The 22318-nt window shown below is 39.1% G+C and overlaps 2 protein-coding genes across 18 annotated transcripts in view; one reads left to right on the top strand and one right to left on the bottom strand.

Moving 5' to 3' along the window:
- The window catches only part of LOC145514579 (uncharacterized), a 168832-nt gene that overhangs the window by 41763 nt on the left and 104751 nt on the right, over nucleotides 1-22318 (bottom strand). The window lies entirely within an intron of this gene.
- The window catches only part of ZFHX3 (zinc finger homeobox 3), a 296214-nt gene that overhangs the window by 247952 nt on the left and 25944 nt on the right, over nucleotides 1-22318 (top strand). The window contains exon 12 of the mRNA XM_081512565.1: nucleotides 834-929. The gene's annotated coding sequence lies outside the window, so the exon portion shown is untranslated. The remainder of the gene's footprint in view (nucleotides 1-833; nucleotides 930-22318) is intronic.

Genomic DNA, 22318 nt, shown 5'->3' with positions numbered 1-22318 from the left:
AGTGGGTTGCCATTCCCTTCTCCAGGGTGTCTTCCGTCAAAGAGCTATACAAATAAACATTCCCCCTTTCCCCAGGAAAAGGAGCAGGCCCAGAATGTTTCATGGATAACTTTTACCCAAGTTGTTAAGGCCGGTGCAGAGGCAATTTCAAAGCCACTAGAGAAGAATAAGGGACTATAAAGAGAGATTTGAGGCGGGAGTGGGGGGGGGGGGCTTTCACATAAGCTCCAAAATTAAAATTCCCAATCACATGAAAAAGAAAATTTACAAAGATAATTAACAACTTAATAATCAGATGGATTTACTTAAAATCTAATGGCCTATGATATTAATGACTATTCTTTATGAAACAAAAGCAGAGTAGGTATGACTGAAGAAAATAATCTAGTTAAAAATTTTATATATGGGACTTGCCTGGTGGTCCAGTGGTTAAGACTCTGAACTCTTAATACAGAGGGGGAGGGTTTGATCCCTGGTCAGGGAACTAAGATGCCACATGGTATGGCCAGAAAAAACAAAATCCTATATGTGAAAAATAGAGTAACAATTCAGTTCAGTTCAGTTGCTCAGTCGTGTCTAACTCTTTGTGACCCCATGAACCGCAGCATGCCAGGCCTCCCTGTCCATCACCAACTCCCAGAGTCCACCCAAACCTATGTCCATCGAGTTGGTGATGCCATCTAACCATCTCATCCTCTGTCGTCCCCTTCTTCTCCTGCCCTCAATCTTTCCCAGCATCAGGGTCTTTTCAAATGAGTCAGCTCTTCGCATCAGGTGGCCAAAGTATAATAATAAGTGATAATCAGTAACACAATGATATGGTCATTTTCCAGAATGGAAAAATATTCTCAGATTGAAAGTACACATGATATACCAAGAAAGATAAATGAACTAACCTGACACTGAGACATACCCCAGTGAAATTACAGGTAATCTGTAAGCTACTTTTCTCCCTGATGGCTTTTAAGATTTCCTCTTTACATTTGGCAAAGATAAAACAATTTGACTATGAGAAGTTTTGTTTTTTTTAAATCATCAAGAATAGGCATAGGAGACAATGGAGTAATAGCCACAAGGTACTGAGAAAAAAGAACTAACAATGTAGGGTTTTTGGTTTTGTTTTTTTTTTATAAATTTATTTATTTTAGTTGGGGGCTAATTCCTTTACAATATTGTAATAGTTTTTGCCATACATTGACATGAATCAGCCATGGGTTTACATGTGTTCCCCTTCCTGGATCCCCCACCCACCTCCCTCCCCATCCCATCCCTCTGGGTCATCCCATTGCCCCAATGTAGGTTTTTATATCCTGTTAAACTATCATTCAAGAGTAAGGGTAAAGAAATTCTAAAAAACTGTAATGGAAGATAACTTAAAATCTCTCAAAATCACCCCATGAAAACAGAATGACTAGAATAACAAAACCAAAATCCACAAACACAGTATCTTCACAAACCCCAAATATGAGCAGAAAGGGACAAACCATCAAAGCTACATGCCCTGCATAGCATCAACAAGTATCTAAGAAGAGGAATCAGATTAGCCTGAGAAAAGGGAAACACTAAAATAGCCAACCGGTACTCATGAGAATGGCTAAAACAAGGAGAGGCTTTGCATGCTCTCCTTATGGGGTCAGGGAGCTGGGGAGCAAGGCAAGGTAAGATCTGAAAGGGCTGAAATTAAAATGCCACATTTAGAAGAAACTAATCAAAAGGATTAAAACTAAGCAAGACATGGATGGGCTTCCCTGGTGGCTCAGATGGTGAAGAATCTGCCTACAATGTGCAAAACCTGGGTTCAATCCCTGGGTTGGGAAGATGCCCTGGAGGAGGGCATGGCAACCCACTCTAGTATTCTTGCCTGGAGAATCACCATGGACAGGGGAGCCTGGCAGGCTATGGTCCATGGGCTTGCAAAGATTCAGAAACAAAGCACACACAGCAAGACATGGAGAATAGGGAGTGTAAGGAGAAAGGAAGAAAGGGACAGGGAAAGCATATGGGAGAGAGCTAGCATGAGAGCAATTGAGAGAACCCACTGAATATTGAGGGAGTGATGTACTCGATTCAGCAGCACATATACTAAAATTAGAATGATACACAGGATGCCCACACTCACCACTTCTCATCAGCATAGTGTTGGAAGATATAACCACAATAATCAGATAAGGAAAAGAAAACGTATCCAAATTGGAAAGGAAGAGGTAAAATTGTCATTATATGTAGCTGACAGGATAATCTAACAGAAAACTGTAAACACTCTACACAAAAAATACTAGAACTGATAAATGAATTTAGCAAGGTAGCAAGATGTAAGATTAAGTACAGAAATCTGTTGGGCTACTTTATATTGATTATGAAATACCAAAAAGAGCAAGTAAAAAAATGATCCCATTTAAAAATCACATCAAACCACCCCCCTCAAAAAAAGATCCTAGGAATAAACCTAGCTAAGGAGGTGAAAGATCTATATACTGAGAACTAGAAAACAATGATAAACTGAACATGATTCAAAGAAATGAAAGGATATCCTATGTTCTTGGATTGGAGGAGTTAATATTGTTGAATTGGCCATACTACCCAAAGCAATATACAAATTTAATGCAATCCCTATCAAATTACCCATGATATTTTCCACAGAACTTTAGAAAAAATTCTACAGAATTTTAGAACAAATAATCCTAAAACTTACATGGAAGCACAAAAGGTCCAGAATTATATACAGATGGCAAATAAAACAAATGAAAAGGTGCTTAACATCACTAAAGTTCAAAGTGAAGTCACTCAGTCGTGTCCGACTCTTTGCCACCCATGGACTATATAGCCTGCCAGGCTCCTCTATCCATGGGATTTTCCAAGCTTGAATACTGGAGTGGGTTTACCATTTCCTTCTCCAGGGGATCTCCCTGACCCAGGGATCAAACTCAGGTCTTCCGCACTGCAGGCAGACTCTTTACCGTATGAGCCGCCAGAGACGCCCTAACTAATTACTAGAGAAATGCAAATCTAAACTACAATCACCTCACACTGGTCAGAATGGCCATCATCAGAAACTACAAATAATAAATGCTGGAGAGGAACCCTCCTACACTGTTGCTTGGGGTGTAAATTGGTACAGCCACTATGGAAAACAGTATGGAGACTCCTCAAAGAACCAAAAATAGAGTTGTCATATGATCCAGCAATCCCACTCCTGGGCATATATCCAAAAAAAACTATAATTCCTAAAGATACATGTACCCCAGTGTTTACAATAGCCAAGACATGGAAGCAACCTAAATGCCCATCAACAGATGACTGGATGAAAGATGTGGTGTGTGTACACATACATACAGTGGAATGTTAGACATAAAAAAGAATGAAATAATGCCATTTGTAGCAACATGGATGGACATGGAGATTATCATACTAAGTGCAGTAAGTGAGAGAAAGAGAAATATCATATGCTATCACTTATATGTGAAATCTTAAAAAGAATGATACAAATCAACTTATATACAAAACAGAAATAGACCCACAGACACAGAAAACAAACTTATGATTACCAAAGAGGAAAGGGTGGGGAGGAACAGATTAGGAGTTTGGGATTAACATATACATACTACTATATATAAAATAACCAACAAGGAACTACCATATAGCAACAGAGAACTATACTAATATTTTGTAATAACCTATAAGGAAAAATAATCTGAAAAAAGAATTTATATTATATACATATTTTACATATATCATATATGCATGTATAACTGAATTATTATGCTCTATCCCCAAAAGTAATACAACATTGTAAATCAACCATACTTTAATTTTTTTTTAAATGTAGAGGAAAAAAAAGATTGAGAATTGCCAAAGCAATCTTGAGGAAAAAGAACAAAGCTAGAATCATAAGCTTTCCAGATTTCAGATAATACTACAAAGCTACAGTAATCAAACCAACATGAAACTGGCACAAAAACAGACACATTTATCAGCTGAACAGAATAGAGAGCCCAGAAATAAACCCATACACCTATAATCAATTAATCTTTTGACAAAGGAAGCAAAATTATACAATGGAAAAACAAGTCTCTTCAATAAGTGGTTCTGGGAAAACTAAACAACCACATATAAAAGAACAACATTAGAATATTCTCTAACATCATACACAAAAATAAACTCAAAGTGGATTAAAGACCTAGATGCAAATTGAGATACTATAAAATTCTTAGAGGAAAACATAGGCAGAACACTCTCTGACACAAATTGCAGCAATATCCTTTTGGATCCACCTCCTAAAGTAATGAAAATAAAAACAAAAATAAATGGGACCTAATTAAACGTAAAAGCTGCACAATGAAGGAAACCATAAGCAAACAAAAAGACAAGTCACAGAAAGGGAGAAAATATTTGCAAACGAAGTGACTGATAAGGGATTTATTTCTAAAATATACAAACAGCTCGTACAGCTCTATTGTAAAAAAAAAAAAAAAACAGCAACCCAATCAGAAAACGGGCAGAAGATTTAAATAGACATTTCTCCAAAGAGGACACAGATGGCTGAAAAACACATGGAAAGATGCTCATCACTACTATCTATCAGAGAAATGAAAATCAAAACTTGAATGAGGTATCACCTCATACTGGTCAGAATGGCCATCATTAAGAAGTCTACAAACAACAAAAGCTGAAGAGGGTGTAGAGAAAATGGAACCCTCTTACACTGTTGGTAGAAATGTAAATTAGTACAACCATTATGGAAAACAGTATGGCGGTTCCTTAAAAAACCAAAAATAGAACTACCATATGATCCAGCAATCTCACTCCTGGGCATATATCCAGAGAAAATTACCGTTAGAAATGAGGGACTTCCCTGACAGCACACTGGCACATTTCAATGCAGGGCATGCAGGTTCAATCCCTGGTCTGGGAGCTAAGATCTCACATGTCTCAGGGCCAAGAACCAAAACATAACAGAATCAATACTATAAAAAATTCAATAAAGACTAAAAATAATCCACATCAAAAAAATCTTTTAAAAACAGAAATGATACATGGATCCCAATGCTCATTGCAGCACTGTGTACATCCAAGACATGGAAGTAACCTAAATGTCCATCAACAGAGAAGTGGATAAAAAAGACTGTGATACATATATACAATGGAATATTACACAGCCATTATAAATTACAAAATAATGCCATTTGCAGCAACATGAATGGACCTAGAGATTATCATGCTAGGTTAATAAGTAAGTCAAACAGAGAAAGACAAATATCATATGACATCGCTCATATGTAGAATCCGGTTTTAAAAAATGTTATAAATGTACTTATTTACAAAACAGAAACAGATTTACAGATATGGAAAACAAACTTACGGTTACCAAAAGGGAAATGCGGTGTGAGGGGGAGGCGGGGGGGAGGTTAAAATCAGGAATTTGGGATTGACATATGCACACTACTATATATGTGCTTGTCTGCATAGTCACATCTGAGATTCTGTGACCCCCTGGATGGTAACTTACCAGGCTCCTCTGTCCATGGAATTGTTCCAGGCAAGAATACTGGAGTGGGTTGCCAATTCCTTCTCCAGGGGATCTTCCCAACCCAGGGATTGAACCTGTGTCCCTTGCATCCCCTGCATTGGTAGGCGGATTCTTTGGCCCATGGAGAGTAACCAACAAGGATGTACTGTATATCAAAGGGAACTCTACTCAATATTCTATGATAATCTATATGAGAAAAGAATCTAAAAAAGAATGTATATATGTATAACTTGATCACTTTGCTTTATATCTGAAACTAACACAACATTGTTAGTCAACTATATTCTAATGATTTTTTTTAATTGGTGCAGCTACTATGGAAAACAGTATAGAAGTTCCTCAAAATATTAAAAACAGAACTACCATATGAGTCAGCAGTTCCACTTCTGGGTATTTATCCAAAGGAAATGAAATCACTATCTCAAAAAGATATCTGCACCCCATATTTACTGCAGCATTGCCAAAGATGTGAAAATAATCTAAATGTTTCTCAGTGGGTGAATGGAAAACAAAAATGTGATGTATATATACAATGGAATATTACTCAGTTTTAAGAAAGGAAATCTATTTGCAACATGTATGGTAACCTTGAGGGTATTATACTAAGTAAATAAGTCAAAGAAGGACAAATAAAATTAAGCTCCAACTTATAGGTAGGATCAAAAAAATGAACTTAGAGATACAGAGAACAGATTGATGATTGCTAAAGACTTGGGAAGTGGGTGAAATAAGTGAAGTAAGTGAAGGTGGTAAAAAGGAACGATCTTCCATCTAGAAGATAATTACATCCTGGGGATGTAATGTATAGCATGGTGACTGTAGTTCTATTAACAACACTGTATTGTAAATTTTAAAGTTGCTAAGATAGTAGATCTTAAAAGTTCTTATCACAAGACAAAATCTATAACTATGCGAGGTGGTGGCAGTTTAAGTCATTAAGTCATGTCCAACTCTTGTGACCCCATGGACTATATAACCCACCAGACTCCTCTGTCCATGGGATTTCCCAGGCAAGAATACTGAAGCTGATTGCCATTTCCTTCTCCACAGAACCTTCCCAACCCAGGGATTGAACCTGTGTCTCCTGCATTGTAAGCAGGTTTTTCAGTGACTGAGCCACCAGAGAGGCCCTAGCTATGTGTGGTGATGGATTTCTTTTATATTATCAGTATTCATTTATTTATTTTTATTATTGAAATGTAATTGACATAATGTATTAGTTTTAGATGGACATAATGATTTGCTGTATGAATATACTGCAAGTGAATGCCACAGAAGTTCAGTTAAAAACTATGGGATGATGGATTTTAACTAAACTTGCTGTGGCATTCATTTGCAATATATTCATATATCAAATCATTATGCACACCTAAAACTAATACATTATATACCAATTACATTTAAATAAAATAAATACTGATGGTATTAAAAACAGCTGTGTAGCTTTTTAAAAATACATACAATTTAAATATATAACATTAGCATTTAGGTTAGAAGAAAGTAAATTGAGTTAAAATCCATTATACTTCTTATACTGTCCATGTAGCAAGTTAGAGTACTAATTCCCATTAGCCTTTTATAAGTTAAGAATGATGGGTTTAATATTTCTTTTTTGATTGCTCCATGAGGCATGTGGGATCTTAGTTCCTTGACTAGGGATTGAACGCCTGCCCTCTGCATTGGAAGCATGGAGTCTTAACTACGGCACCACCAGTGAAGTCCCTTTTTTTCTAAGCTTTGTGTATTTATGCAGGTGTAGTCAATACTCAGAATATAGCATGGGAAGAGCTGAATGTGCAATCAGTTCAATAAATGGTCTATAAATTAAGAAGGCATTCTTGCCATAGAGGAGACATCAGCCTTCAGAAAGAGAAACAAACATTTAAGTTTTTAATTTTCAAAACTTTGCAAAATAAAACACATCCACTAGCCAAACCTCAAACTCTAGCGCCTTTAAAAAAATCCTTGAGTACTAAAGACTTATTTTTAAGTCAGACCTGCTGAGGTATGATCTACACACAGTCAAAATCATCCATTTTACGTGTAGTTTTATGAGTTTTGACAAATGTATATGTTATGTAACACCATCAAATCAACATATAGGATATTTCCATTACCCCTGAAAAGGTTCCCTCCTTTGGTTGTCAATCCTCTCTCGATCCCCATCTCAAGCAACACTGATCTGTTTTCTTTCCCTATAACTCCGCCTTTTAAGAGAATACAATATAAACAAAAGTATACAGTATGAGGGCTTCCCTTGTGGCTCAGCTGGTAAAGAATCCACCTGCAATGCAGGAGAAAAGAAAGAAAGAAAGTGAAGTCGCTCAGTTGTGTCTGACTCTTTGTGACCCCATGGACTGTAGCCTACCAGGATCCTCCGTCCATGGGATTTTTTCCAGGCAAGAGTACTGGAGTGGGTTGCCATTTCCTTCTCCAGGGGATCTTCCCAACCCAGGGATCAAACCCAGGTCTCCCGAATTGTAGGCAGACGCTTAGACCTGGGTTCAATCCCTGGGTTGGGAAGATCGCCTGGAGGAGGTAATGGCTACCCACTGCAGTATTCTGGCCTTAAGAATTCCATGAACTGTATAGTCCATGGAGTCACAAAGAGTTGGACACAACTGAGCGACTTTCACTTTCACTTTCATACAGTATGTAGGTCCGCCTAGTCAAGGCTACGGTTTTTCCAGTAGTCATGAGTGGATGTGAGAGTTGAACTATAAAGAAAGCTGAGCGCCAAAGAATTGATGCTTTTGAACTGTGGTGTTGGAGAAGACTCCTGAGAGTCCCTTGGACTGCAAGGAGATCCAACCAGTCCATCCTATAGGAAACCAGTCCTGAATATTAATTGGAAGGACTGACGTTGAAGCTGAAACTCGAATACTTTGGCCACTTGATGCAACGAACTGACTCATTTGAAAAGACCCTGATGTTGGGAAAGATTGAAGGCGGGAGGAGAAGGGGACGACAGAGGATGAGATGGTTGGATGGCATCACCGACTCAATGGACATGAATTTGAGTCAACTCTGGGAGCTGGTGATGGACAGGGAGGCCTGGCGTGCTGCAGTCCATGGGGTCACAAAGAGTCGGACACGACTGAGTGACTGACCTGAACAGTACATAGACTTTTGCGTCTGGTTTCTTTCACTAAGCATAAGGCTTTGGAGATTCATCTATGTTGTTAAATGTGTCAACAGTTCCATCTCTTTTTTTCATAGAATAGTGTTCCACTGTGGCTATACCATAATGTAGTTGCTCATTCACCAGGTGATGGATATTTGGTTTTTTTCCAGTTTGGACAATTTGATAAAGTTGCTATAAATATTCATGTGTAGATTTTTATGTGGACATATGTTTTATATTCTCTTGAGTAAATACCTAGGCATAGGATTGCTGGGTTATATGGTAAATATTTTATGAAGACCTACCTACAAGACCTTCTAGAAGTAATACCAAAAAAAGATGTCCTTTTCATCATAGGGGACTGGAATGCAAAAGTAGGAAGTCAACAGATACCTGGAATAACAGGCAAGTTTGGCCTTGGAGCAGGGCAAAGGCTAAAGAGTTGCTGGTCATAGCAAACACCCTCTTTCAACAACACAAGAGACAACTCTACACATGGACATCACCAGATGGTCAATACAGAAATCAGACTGATTATATTCTTTGCAGCTCAAGATGGAGAAGCTCTATACAGTCAGAAAATACAAGACCAGGAGCTGACTGTGCCTCAGATCATGAGCCCCTTGTTGCAAAATTCAGACTTATATTGAAGAACATAGGGAAAACCACTAGGCCATTCAGGTATGACCTGAATCAAATCCCTTATGATTATACAGTGAAAGTGACAAACAGAATCAAGGGATTGGATCTGATAGAGAGAGTGCTTGAAAAACTACAGACAGAGGTTTGTAACACTGTACAGGAAGCAGTGACCAAAAGCATCCCCAAGAAAAAGAATTGCAACAAGGCAAAATGGTTGTCTGAGAAAAGCTGAGAAAAGGCAAAGCAGCTGAGAAAAGAAGGGAAAAGAAAAGGAGAAAAGGAAAGATATACTCATCTAAACGCAGAGTTCCAAAGAAGAGGAAGGAGAGATAAATCCTTCTTAAGTGAGGAATGCAAAGAAAGAGGAAAACAACAGAATGGGAAAGACTAGAAGAGATCTCTTCAAGAAAATTAGAGATACCAAGGGAACATTTCATGCAACAAAAGGCACAATAAAGGACAGAAATGATATGGACCTAACAGAAGTAGAAGATATTAAGAAGAGGTGGCAAGAATAAACAGAAGAACTGTACAAAAAAGGCTACTGTCCATAGGGTCCCAAAGAGTTGGATGTGACTGAAGTGATTCAGCATGCACACATGTTGGATGATAGAAAAAGCAAGGGAATTCCAGAAAAACATCTACTTCTGCTTCATTGACTACACACACCAAAGCCTTTGACTGAGGATCACAACAAACTAGAATATTCTTAAAGAGATGGGAATGCTAGACCACCTTTCCTGCCTCCTGAGAAAGCTGTATGCAGAACAAGAAGCAACAGTTAGAACCGGACAGGAAACAATGGACTGGTTCCAAATGGGGAAAGGAATATGTCAAGGCTATATACTGTCACCTTGCTTATTTAACTTATATGCAGAGTACACCATGCAAAATGCCAGGGTGGATGAATCACTAGCTGGAATCAAGATTGCTGGGAGGAATATCAATAACATCAGATATGCAGATGACACCACCCTAATGCCAGAAAGCAAAGAGGAACAAAGCCTCTTGATGAAGGTGAAAGAGGAGAGTGAAAAAGCTGGCTTAAAAAAACTAAGGTCATGGCATCCAGTCCCATCACTTCATAGCAAATAGAAGGGGAAACAATGCAAACAGTGACAGACTTTATTTTCTTGGGCTCCAAAATCACTGCAGACAGTAACTGCAGCCATGAAATTAAGACGCTTGCTCCTTGGAAAAAAAAGCTGTGACAAACCTAGACAGCATATTAAAAAACAGAGATATTACTTTGCAGACAAAGGTCCATACAGTCAAAGCTATGGTTTTTCCAGTAGTCATGTATGGATGTGAGAGCTGGACCATAAAGTAGGCTGAGCACCAAAGAATTAATGCTTTTGAACTGTGGTGCTGGAGAAGATTCTTGAGAGTCCCATGGGCAGCAAGGAGATCAAATCAGTCAATCCCAAAGGAAATCAACCCTGAATATTCATTGGAAGGACTGATGCTGAAGTTCCAATACTGTGGTCACCTGATGCGTAGTGCCGACTCATTGGAAAAGACTCTGATGCTGGGAAAGATTGAGGGCAGAAGGAGAAGGGGATGACAGAGGACGAGATGGTTGAATGGCATCAACCAACTCGATGGACACGAGTTTGAACAAACTCTGGGAGATAATGAAGGACAGGGAAGCCTGATGTGCTGCAGTCCATGGGGTCTCAAAGAGTCAGACATGACTTAGCAACTGAACAAAAACAACAAAAATGATAAGTGTAATATATAATTTTATAAGGAGACACTTCCGGTAGACAGAGTCTAAGATACCTCCAGTTATCCCAGTCTCCTAGTATGTATGCCCGGTGTAATATGCTTTCCTCAGGTGTAGGTGGAACCTGCTTCTAACCAACAAAACACAGCAAAAGTGACAGGATGTCACTTCCATGATTGCATTACATAAAATTTTAACTTTTGTCTTATTAGCAGACTTCCTCTATTCTCTCTCTTCTTGGTTCTGATGAAGTAAGATACCACGTGATTTAGCCCATTAGCAAGAAACTGAGGGCAACCAACAGCCAACAATGAATTGAGGCTCTCAATCTGATGGCCCACAAGGAACTGAATCCTCCCAACCACCACATGAGCTTGAGATCAGACCTTCCCTCAACTGAGCCTCAGACGCAGTCTTGCTAAGAGACCTAAACAAACGACTCAGTAAAGCTCAGCTCAGCTCAGCATCCTGACTCATAGAAACTGTGAGATCACACATGTGTGTTGTTTTAAACTGCTAAATATGTATAATCTATGTAGCAACTGGTGACTAACACACTGCCTGTTTCCTAAAATGATAATACCAATTTACACTCCCACCAGAAACAGGAGTTCTGATTGCTTGCATACCCACGAGTACTCAGTAGTATCCTTTTTTCTAAATTATAATCATTCTAAAATGTGTATTTGTATCTCACTGCAATTTTGTATTTTCCTTATGACTAATGACTTGCACGATCTATTAATTTGCTTATTTGCCACCCATATTTTTATTTTATTAACATTGTATTTTGAATACCAGAGCTTTAAATTTCAAGTTAAATTTGTCAACTTTTCCTCCATAATATGTACCTTCTGTGAGCTGAGAAATCTGTGCTAAGGTCACTTTAGACTCTTCAAGATTTTCCCCTACGTCTTCTAGAAGTCTTATAATGTTAGATTTTACATTGAAATCTATGATTCATTCTGCGTTACTATTTTTGTATAGTATGTGAAGCATGGGTGGGGGTTCTTTTTTTTTTTTTTTGCATACAGATGTCCAGTTGTTTCAGTACCATTTGTTGGAAAGACTATCATTACTCCATTGAATAACCTTGGCATCTTTGTTGAAAATCAAGTGACCATATATGCATGGCACTATTTCTGAACTTCCTATTCTGTATCATTTATCTCTACTTCTATCCAAATGAGCACTACATTGTCTTGATTAGTACAGCTTCGTAGTAAGTCCTGAGATCAGGTACCAGAAGTCCTCTAGCTTTCTTCTATTTCAAAATTGTCAGTTCCCTCTAATTTGATATATATGATTCAATATCATACCCACCCAAAACTGAATAGGCTGCATTGTAGCCAATTCAATAAGCTAATTCTAAAATTTATGTGGTGTTATGGTCTAAATCTTTGTCTCCTCCCAAAGTCCATATGTTGACAACTTAATGCCCAAGGTGGCAGTATTAGCAAGTGGAGGTCTTTGGGAGGTGTTTAGGTCATGAAAGCACAATGCTCATGAATTGGATTAGTGTCCTTTATAAAAGAGACCCCAGGGAGCTAGTTCACTCTTTGCCACATGCAGAGAGGACAAGAAGTCTGCAGCATGGAAGAGGGCCCTCACCTGACCATGAGGGCTTTCTGATCTTGGATTTCTAGCATTCCAAACTGGGAGAAATAAATTTCTCTTTGTAAGCTATCTAGTCTGTGGTATTTTGTTATAGCAGCCTGAGAAGACTAAGACATATGGAAATACAAAAGACCAAGAAGAACCATAACACTCTTGAAGAATAAACATATAGAATATCTCATTCTATCAATATAAAGCCTTGTTACAGAGCTATAGTAATGAAAACAGTGTGAACAAGTGCATAGATGGATGAAGATAACACAGAAGAGACAGCCCAGAAGCAAACTCACACATATTTGGATACTTAGTTTATGACAAAATTCAGAGTAGGAAAATAATGGTCCTTTCAATAACAGGTACTAGAAAAACTGGGTATCCATGGGTAAAAAATATGAGACTGGACCTCTCTGTAGCATCATTTTCTGATGCATAATGGACCTAAAATCTCTTTTAGCAAAACAATATTATATTTTATAAGATAATATAGAAGAATATTTTCATGAGCTTGGAGATTTCTTTTTTAAAAAATAATTTATGAGAAAGGGAGATGCTGACAAATTTGACTATATTAATGTTAAAAACTTCTTTGGCATATCAAAAGACACCAGGCAGAATATGAAATGTAAGCCATGGAGGAAGAGAAAGCAACATATATAATGAAGCAGAGTACTAGTATTCCAATATACAAAGAACTCATTAATAAAGTCATTAATAAAACAACAGGAAGTGGATAAATGGGCAAAAGCCTCAACAGGCACTTCCCAAAAGAAGAAATGCAAAAGGCCGATTAACATGTGAAAAGATAATCTCAGGGGAATAGAGATTAAAGGTACAAAATGATTCTGATGTCACATATCCACAAGATTTGCTAAAAATCTGACGATACCAAGTGTTGCTATAGATTTTGAATTCCCTTAAAAACTAATGTGGGCATGTAAACTGGACAACACTCTGGCATTATACAGTAAAGATGGAGATATGCATGACATATAACTCAGCAATTCCACTCATATTTGTATACCCTAAAGAAACTCACCCATAGGTACTCGCTTGCAACACAAAAGCATTCTTCTAGCAGCCCTTTTTGTGAAGACCCCAAACTGGAAACTCTTATATTTATATATCTAAAGTAAAACTTTAGAGAAAACAAAGAATGTAATTTCCATGAAAGCCAGGAGAGTGATTATGTGAAGGGCGTGATGAGAAAGGGGCATGTGGAAAAAAGAAGGTGCTTCTGGCGTTCTGGGGTTCTATTTCTTAACCTGGGTGATAAATTTTTCCTTTATATGATTCAGTTAAACTCTACATTTAAGTTCTTTAAGCCCTTTTCTGCTTGTGTGTTTTTCCAAAGTAAATATACAAGATGGATTTTTAAATAGTCAAGATGCAACACAGGTTGTATAATAAGCTAGAGTTTATATATATATATATATATATATATATATATCAAATAACAAACATATTTATACATATATAAGTTTATATGTATAAGAATGTGACTATGTGCACAATGAGTATCTGATGGATTCAAAAGATACTAATAACAGCAGTTGCTTTTGTGGAAAGTGGGAGTCAGGGTGGGAGAGACAATTTTCATTGTATTCCCTTTTAACTGTTTGAATTTTATCCCAAATATACTACTTTTACAAAATGTGTTTTAAATGTTATTTAAAACATAACAAAGAACAAAAGAAAAATCGCACCTTATACTAAATGAGCTTAGTATTACAGTGGGCCAAGAAAGTGGGTCCATGTAGGTGCACCCCTACACTGGTGCACCCCAGTGGAGAAGAGGCTCAGACGCACACACTGTCTCGTGCAGCCACCCTGTGCCTCTGTCGGCCTGGAGCCAGCTCACAGCCCTGGCTTTGCATGTTCTGGCACAGTGACACCATGATGAGCTCCATCACACATCACGCTAGTGATGAAAAAGTCACTGTGGTTCTGGGAACAACAGAACCTGAACCTGTATCAATGTTAAGAACTTTGAAGCTTAAAATTGTGTCACTGACCTATTTTGGGTTTGATCTTGATATTTGGGGGATGAAGGCATCTCTCTCCCATAAACCTGGCAATTTACTCCCACCCTTATCACTTGGACATCACAGCAAAGCAAATCCACTGAAGCAAGTACCCAGAATCAGAAGTGCCTGGCACACTTACAGAACTTAAAACAGTTCTAAATTTTTCTTAGAATGTTCTGTTCTTTCAGAATACCGTAAGTGAATTATGATGTGCTTTTTAAACACTCAGAAAAACTTTTCTGGATGACAACAGGCACAGAAGGAAAAACTGAGACGATCAGACTATTTTGTTTAGTAATTTAGTAAAAATTTAATAATTTCAGTAAGGTTTTAATGCAAGGAATATGAAAGACAATTTTAAACAGTAGTTAAAGCTGATATAGCTGAGAATACTTCACTAATCCTCTTTCTAAAGCCCATTATGTCTTATGCTTCCATCCAGCTCCTCTCTCTTGCCTACTCCTTCACCTCCTGTCTCAAATCCCTCTTTCATAATGACTATGTGAAAAGAAGAGAAGTGAAAAGCAAAGGAGAAAAGGAAAGACATACCCATTTGAATGCAGAGTTCCAAAGAATAGCAAGGAGAGATAAGAAAGCCTTCCTCAGCGATCAATGCAAAGAAATAGAGGAAAACAACAGAATGGGAAAGACTCGAGATCTCTTCAAGAAAATTAGAGATACCAAGGGAACATTTCATGCAAAGATGGGCTCAACAAAGGTCAGAAATGCTATGGACTTCACAGAAGCAGAAGATATTAAGAAGAGGTGGCAAGAATACACAGAAGAACTGTACAAAAAAGATCTTCACGACCCAGATAATCACAATGGTGTGATCACTCACCTAGAACCAGACATCCTGGAATGTGAAGTCAAGTGGGCCTTAGAAAGCATCACTACGAACAAAGCTAGTGGAGGTGATGGAATTCCAGTCGAGCTATTTCAAACCCTAAAAGATGATGCTGTGAAAGTGCTGCACTCAATATGCCAGCAAATTTGGAAAACTCAGCAGTGGCCACAGGACTGGAAAAGGTCAGTTTTCATTCCAATCCCAAAGAAAGGCAAAGCCAAAGAATGCTCAAACTGCCGCACAATTGCACTCATCTCACACGCTAGTAAAGTAATGCTCAAAATTCTCCAAGTCAGGCTTCACCAATATGTGAACGGTGAACTTCCAGATGTGCAAGCAGGATTTAGAAAAGGCAGAGGATCCAGAGATCAAATTGCCAACATTCGCTGGATCATCGAAAAAGCAAGAGAGTTCCAGAAAAACATCCATTTCTGCTTTATTGACTATGCCAGAGCCTTTGACTGTGTGGACTACAATAAACTGTGGAAAATTCTGAAAGAGATGAGAATACCAGACCACCAGACCTGCCTCTTGAGAAACCTGTATACAGGTCAGGAAGCAACAGTTAGAACTGGACATGGAACAACAGGCTGGTTCCAAATAGGTAAAGGAGTACATCAAGGCTATATATTGTCTCCCTGCTTATTTAACTTATATGCAGAATACATCATGAGAAACACTGGGCTGGAAGAAGCACAGATGGACTCAAGATTGCCAGGAGAAATATCAATAACCTCAGATATGCAGATGACACCACCCTTATGGCAGAAAGTGAAGAAGAACTAAAGAGCCTCTTGATGAAAGTGAAAGAGGAGAGTGAAAAAGTTGGCTTAAAGCTCAACATTCAGAAAACTAAGATTGTGGCATCCGGTCCCGTCACTTCACGGCAAATAGATGGGAAACAGTGGAAACAGTAGCTGATTTTATTTTGGGGGGCTCCAAAATCACTGCAGATGGTGATTGCAGCCATGAAATTAAAAGATGCTTACTCCTTGGAAGGAAAGTTATGACCAACCTAGACAGCATATTAAAAAGCAGAGACGTTACTTTGTCCACAAAGGTCCATCTAGTCAAGGCTATGGTTTTTCCAGTGGTCACATATGGATGTGAGAGTTGGACTATAAAGAAAGCTGAGCGCCAAAGAATTGATGCTTTTGAACTGTGGCATTGGAGAAGACTCTTAAGAGTCCCTTGGACTGCAAGGAGATCCAACCAGTCCATCCTAAAGGAGATCAGTCCTGGGTGTTCATTGGAAGGACTGATGTTGAAGCTGAAACTCCAATACTTTGGCCAGCTGATGAAAAAAGCTGACTCATTTGAAAAGACCCTGATGATGGGAAAGATTGAGGGCGGGAGAAGAAGGGGACGACAGAGGATGAGATGGTTGGATGGCATCACCGACTCAATGGACATGAGTTTGGGTAAACTCTGGGAGTTGGTGACGGACAGGGAGGCCTGGCGTGCTGAGGTTCATGGAGTCGCAGAGTTGGACACGACTGAGCGACTGAACCGATGTGTACACGCTCCTCAGCTTGCATGCTTTCTTTTTACTTTTCTTTCTTCTCCTCTCCCCTCCCTCTCCCCCCTCTTCTTCTCATTCTCCTCTCTTTCTCTCCCTCCCTCCTTTCCTTCCACGTATGTGGTTTGGGATCTCATTTATAGTGACTGGTTATAATGCCTTTCTTTACAATACTTGAGGGATACTCATTTCTTTTTCTATATTTTAAAAATTCAAGTAAGGTAGTCATGCTGCTCAAGCCTTTTTGTAAATGTTCTTTTGGTAAAACATACCATAGCATAGTGTGATAAAGATAAATGAAAGAAATCTACAAAAGGAAATGAAATATTTTCTGAAACTTCACTTAACTTTCTTTCTAAAGAATAATTTATATCGTAGTTTTTTTTTTATTTAAAGGTCCATTTAAAGACTGCCTATAATAACATACTCTTGCATGTGATTCTCTAACAAGAATTTACAAATGATTTCCTACATTTTGGTATCTAATTACAACCACTGCGGCTACAATTTATAAAGATAAGCACTCAAGATCAAAGCATCCCAGTTTATTCGGTTTTAGGTTTGGACTCAACACTTTAAAGCCATGTTCTTCTTTACTGAGTACCAAGAAGTGAATCACTGCAGATTCTTGCCTCATGTGGTTGTGAATTTCATCAGTGGTCATTCCTTGTTTAGAGACAAGTGAGATTCAAAGGCCAAGTGTATTTTTTAAGTAACCACTTTGTTCTTGTCTTTTCTATCGTAACTATAAGAAATTATGAACAATGTCAATCTAGAATATGGCCTCCTCTGATTGCCCAAGAAAAAGAGAAAATAAATCCCAGTGCTAATAAGATATTCTAATCTATAACAACAGATCTTTCAGGACTCTGGGAAACAGCTGGAGGGCTGTCAAGAGGAGCACCAAACCCAGGCAAGATATCCAGAACATCCACTCTTGGGTTAATCTGATAGCTTTCACAATAGGAGAACATATCAAAAGAAGAAAAAGAAGCCAGCAGACATACCAGGGACAATGGAATATCATGTCTATTTATGCTTATCCAGTGGCCCATTCAGATAAAACCTCAAGTTTTTAATGTGTTTTGACAGGACATTTGCCTGAAGTCTTATAGGACATCACTGAAAAGGACCTTGGTCCTTATTAGCAAATAATTTTCTAGTTGCCGAACACAAACAGAAAATGACTAGCTTAGCCCACTTCTGCCCTTTCTCTACTTCTTGTTTGTTTAGGGTGTTGCTGACTCTCTCGAGGATACAGCAACTGCTCCACACCTTAGAGTTTGTGCAAACGTGAGGACAGAGCAGTACAAGAAATCCTTCTTATAAAACATATTTCTTCCCAGGGAAGTCTGTGTTTCTTTATGTTTATAATTGTAGGCAAAGGAGCTTGGGATTTGAGACACTGTAAAACTTGACAAAGAGTCTGCAATCTGCCACATTCTAGTGCTTGAGGCTCCCAAAGCAGCCATGTAGCTCATTTGCCTATCCTCCAGCAAGAACTGTCCTCTGATGTGTTGGGAAAAAAGGTGGCCATCGTGTGCAGATCCTTTGTGGACTGGCCCTCTATTTGGACAGCTGCACAATACTGTAATCTTTGATACTCCGTCTAGGGACAAAATTTTCTCAGCTGTGCAGGTACCAGGTTATCCTGGAATACAGTGAAATAAACCATGAAGTATCTCTTTTTGCTTATTGGACAGAAAAAAATGACACTGCTTCCTTAAAATATGGTTTGTTTCCCATTTCTGTTACCTAACCAATTCTTCAACCTGGGGCTGGAACTGATTGAGACTTCAAAACACTTTGTTAGTGGTTGTTTTCCTAAGCAGCACAATGGTTCACTCCCTTTGGAGGCAAGAGCCCTGTGTAATGAGCTGATGCTTCTGTTAACTCTAAGAACCCTTAATTATTTCCACCATTTTCTCCATGTGATTCCTTCGCTGACTGTGTGAATCAGAGGCAGGCTGCTGGTTGTCAGAGACTGAAAAAGTCACTGGCCTTCCTTGTTGGCAAGGAACTGAATTCTGCAGCGTCTGAATTCATGGCCAGAGCATCCTGTCTCAGAGTTAGTGCAGCACCTTCTGTTTTCAGTTTACTGGTGATCAGGGCACATCACAAGAACTTGGAGTACAGCTAAAGCCAAATCAGACTTGACAGAAAATTATTAGCAGGGTACAGAAGGAAAAAAGATCCCCCTTCCTTTCTGTAATCAGGTTAATATGTGCATGGAATGTTTCACTTTAAAAGGTAGTGTGTTTTGGCAAAGCTGGTTTCTTAAGTAGAATTTCAGTTCCCATTATGCGAGGCTATCCATTGCTACTCTGGCAGGGCCTTTGATCAGTGAACTCGGTGGGGGAGAAGGGCATAGGCATATTAATAACTTCAACATGTGGCCCTTCAGCCCAGCTGTACCCTTGTCTTGGAAAAAGGCCAACTGGAAAGGGTTTTCTTAACACGACCTATGTATGCATTATTTTGGAAAGGGGTAAAGAGAAGATAGGGGTTCAAAGAAGAAAATAAAATCTGGTTTTATGGTGGTTCGTTCTTTTGTCCCGGTTCCCTTGTTGGGGCATTTTGCTACTACATATTTGAATCCTATGGATTCTGGCTCTATCCTCAACTTTTACTATCTTCATTTTTTCTGCTATAATGTTATAAAGATTAAAGCTGTTGGTTTAATTTACATACCAGCTCAGGCAAAGTTAGGGACAGGCAGAAGGCTCTGTAAGTCTGTAGGGATGAGAGATTAATGGGAACCAGGTGCCTGAAATGGGAGCCCTGGGTCCATTTTGCCAGGACCGTATCTTTTGCCCTTTCCCTACTGCATTGGTACTTTTGACTTTTATTTTAACAATCATAGGCTTTAGGCCTCATTAATTTATGGCCACAAACTAGAGCCTAGCTTACTCTTTTAGTGTGTTTCCTTGTATTATTTCATACCATCTTCCTTTCATCTTCTTCTTCTGGGATGCCCATTTGTCTGTCCTGAAAAGGTTCACGAGTGACTCTACACCACAGCCATGGAGAGGCTTACCTCCTCACAAGCAGCTTTTCAACAATGACCTCTGCTGACAATCATCTCTTGGTCCCTCTCTCCTCCTCTTTCTCTTTTAATTTATAATACTGTTACCGTTTCCTTGATCCAAATCATCCACATTGCTAATTCCCTAACTGTCTGATACCAACTTGTCACACAGGATTAGCAAGGAGTAATCCCAGGGATGGGATGTGATACCCAAGGGCACTGTATTAACTAAGATACAAATATGACTTCTGTAACAAAGGCCAAAATAACCGTGATTTAAACAAGATAGCAGTTACTTTTTGTGTCATGTTCACAGTCCAAACATGAGCAGCATGGGGCTGAAAAGGTGGCACCATCATCTCAGACACACTGACTCCCTCTCTCCTACTGCTTTCTTATTCTCAACACACAGTTTCCATCATTTAGTCTAGGAGTACCTTCTCTGATTCCTGTCCTCACATTTCCATTCCTGCTAGCAGAAAAGGAAAAAAGTGAGGGGAGGGCATGCACTCCCCTTTTTAAAAGTATTAAGTTGTACTTAGTACTTCTCCTATTCTTCTGGCCATAATCTAATCACCTCGCCACAGTTGGCTGTCATGGAGACTGGGACATAAATTCTTCAGCCGCTGGTCTTCTTTGCCACAGAAACCTGCTTAGCATTTTGTTTCAGTTAACTATGGGCATTGTGAAATTATGAAAGTTATAAACTGTACTAGCACAACTACACTGTTTTCTTGAAAACGTGAAAATTAGAAGAACAAGTAATAGTATGATGGTTATGTTTTGTTTTTGAACTATTGTTCTCTGATCACTTCAATCTTTATTTAATCAACAAAGTAAGCATGCCAGATACTGTACAAGACTCTGGACTTACAAAATCGCCTTTAACAGAGGACTTGTCTTTGTGTATCTACCCATGTGAAGCAGTCAGACAAAAACGCCGATATGCATGAACATGGAACTTCAGGGGGACTTTCAAAAGGAGTTTGTTTGGCAGACAAAAGGAGAAAAGTGAAGTAGAAAAGGGATAATAAAAAAACTTATATGTCAGAATAAGAAGATTCAAATTTAACCAGTAAAAGGCAATAGTGAAATACCAAAGATAAATTAGCAAGAAATAACATAAATAGATTTCATTTTTAAGGCTATGATCCTTCTATAAAAGAGATGCTTCATCAATTTGACCATATGAAAATATTTTTGAAAATCTACTTGGTGAATAGATTGCATCAAGATGGTGGAGGAGTAAGATATGGAGCTTACCTTCTCCCACAAAAATACATCAAAAATACATTGACATGTGGATTGATTCTCACAGAACGTCTACTAAACGCTAGCAGAAAATCTCAGACTTCCAGAGGGGTGAGAAAAATCTCCACATAACTGGGCAGGACAAAATAAAAGAAAAGAAAAGGAAGAGAGGAATTGGGAGGGCTTCCTTGGTGGCTCAGTGGTAAAGAATCCACCTACCAATGCAGGAGAAATGGGTTTCATCCCTGATCTGGAAAGATCCCACATGACACAGAGCAACTAAGCCCATGCATCACAATTGCTGAACCTGTGCTCTAGAGTCTGGAAGCCATGACTACTGAAGCCCTCATGCCCTAGAGCCTGTGCTCCATCCACGAACAAAAGAAACCACTGCAATGAGAAGCTTGCATACTGCAATTAGAGAAAAAGTTCATGCAGCAACAAAGACCCAACACAGACATTAAATAATAAATAAAAATAAATAAAATGGGTGATTTAAGAAAAAAAGAGGGGAATTGGGATGGGAACTGCACCCCTGTGAGGGAACTGTGAAAGAGGAAAGCTTTCCACACCCTGGGAAGTTCCCTCACTGGCACGGAGGGGGAACTTCAGAGAAGAGTTCAACAACCAGTTTGCAGAGGGCAAAGCCAAGAGAGACCTGCACAGTTGATCTGTCCATGCTGCCACCTGACACTCCCCAGCCTGAGACACTTCCAAGCATGAGACACTCCCCAGCGTGAGACACTCCCTGGGTGAGGTGGGCAGGAGCTGGTGCTGAGGCTCGAGCTTCGAGCTTCGGAGGTCAGACACAGGGCAAGGACTGGGGTTGGTTGCCTGGAGACAGCCCAAGGGGCTAGGGTGTGGTGCACCACAACCAACAGAATAAGGAAGGAAGCTTGGGTCCACCAGAGAGGCAAGGTGCCATTGTTGGGGGGCACAGGAGGAGAGGGACGGGACTGCCATAGGAGTTCCTTTCTCTCCATGTGCTTTCAGGGGGCAGTGTACTACCTACA

This window comes from Giraffa tippelskirchi, chromosome 7 (genome assembly GCF_054371585.1).
Source record: "Giraffa tippelskirchi isolate mGirTip1 chromosome 7, T2T-mGirTip1v1.2.pri, whole genome shotgun sequence".
NCBI lineage: Eukaryota > Metazoa > Chordata > Mammalia > Artiodactyla > Giraffidae > Giraffa > Giraffa tippelskirchi.
Note: the sequence above shows the minus strand (reverse complement) of the source record. Positions and strands in the feature narration are given on the sequence as shown.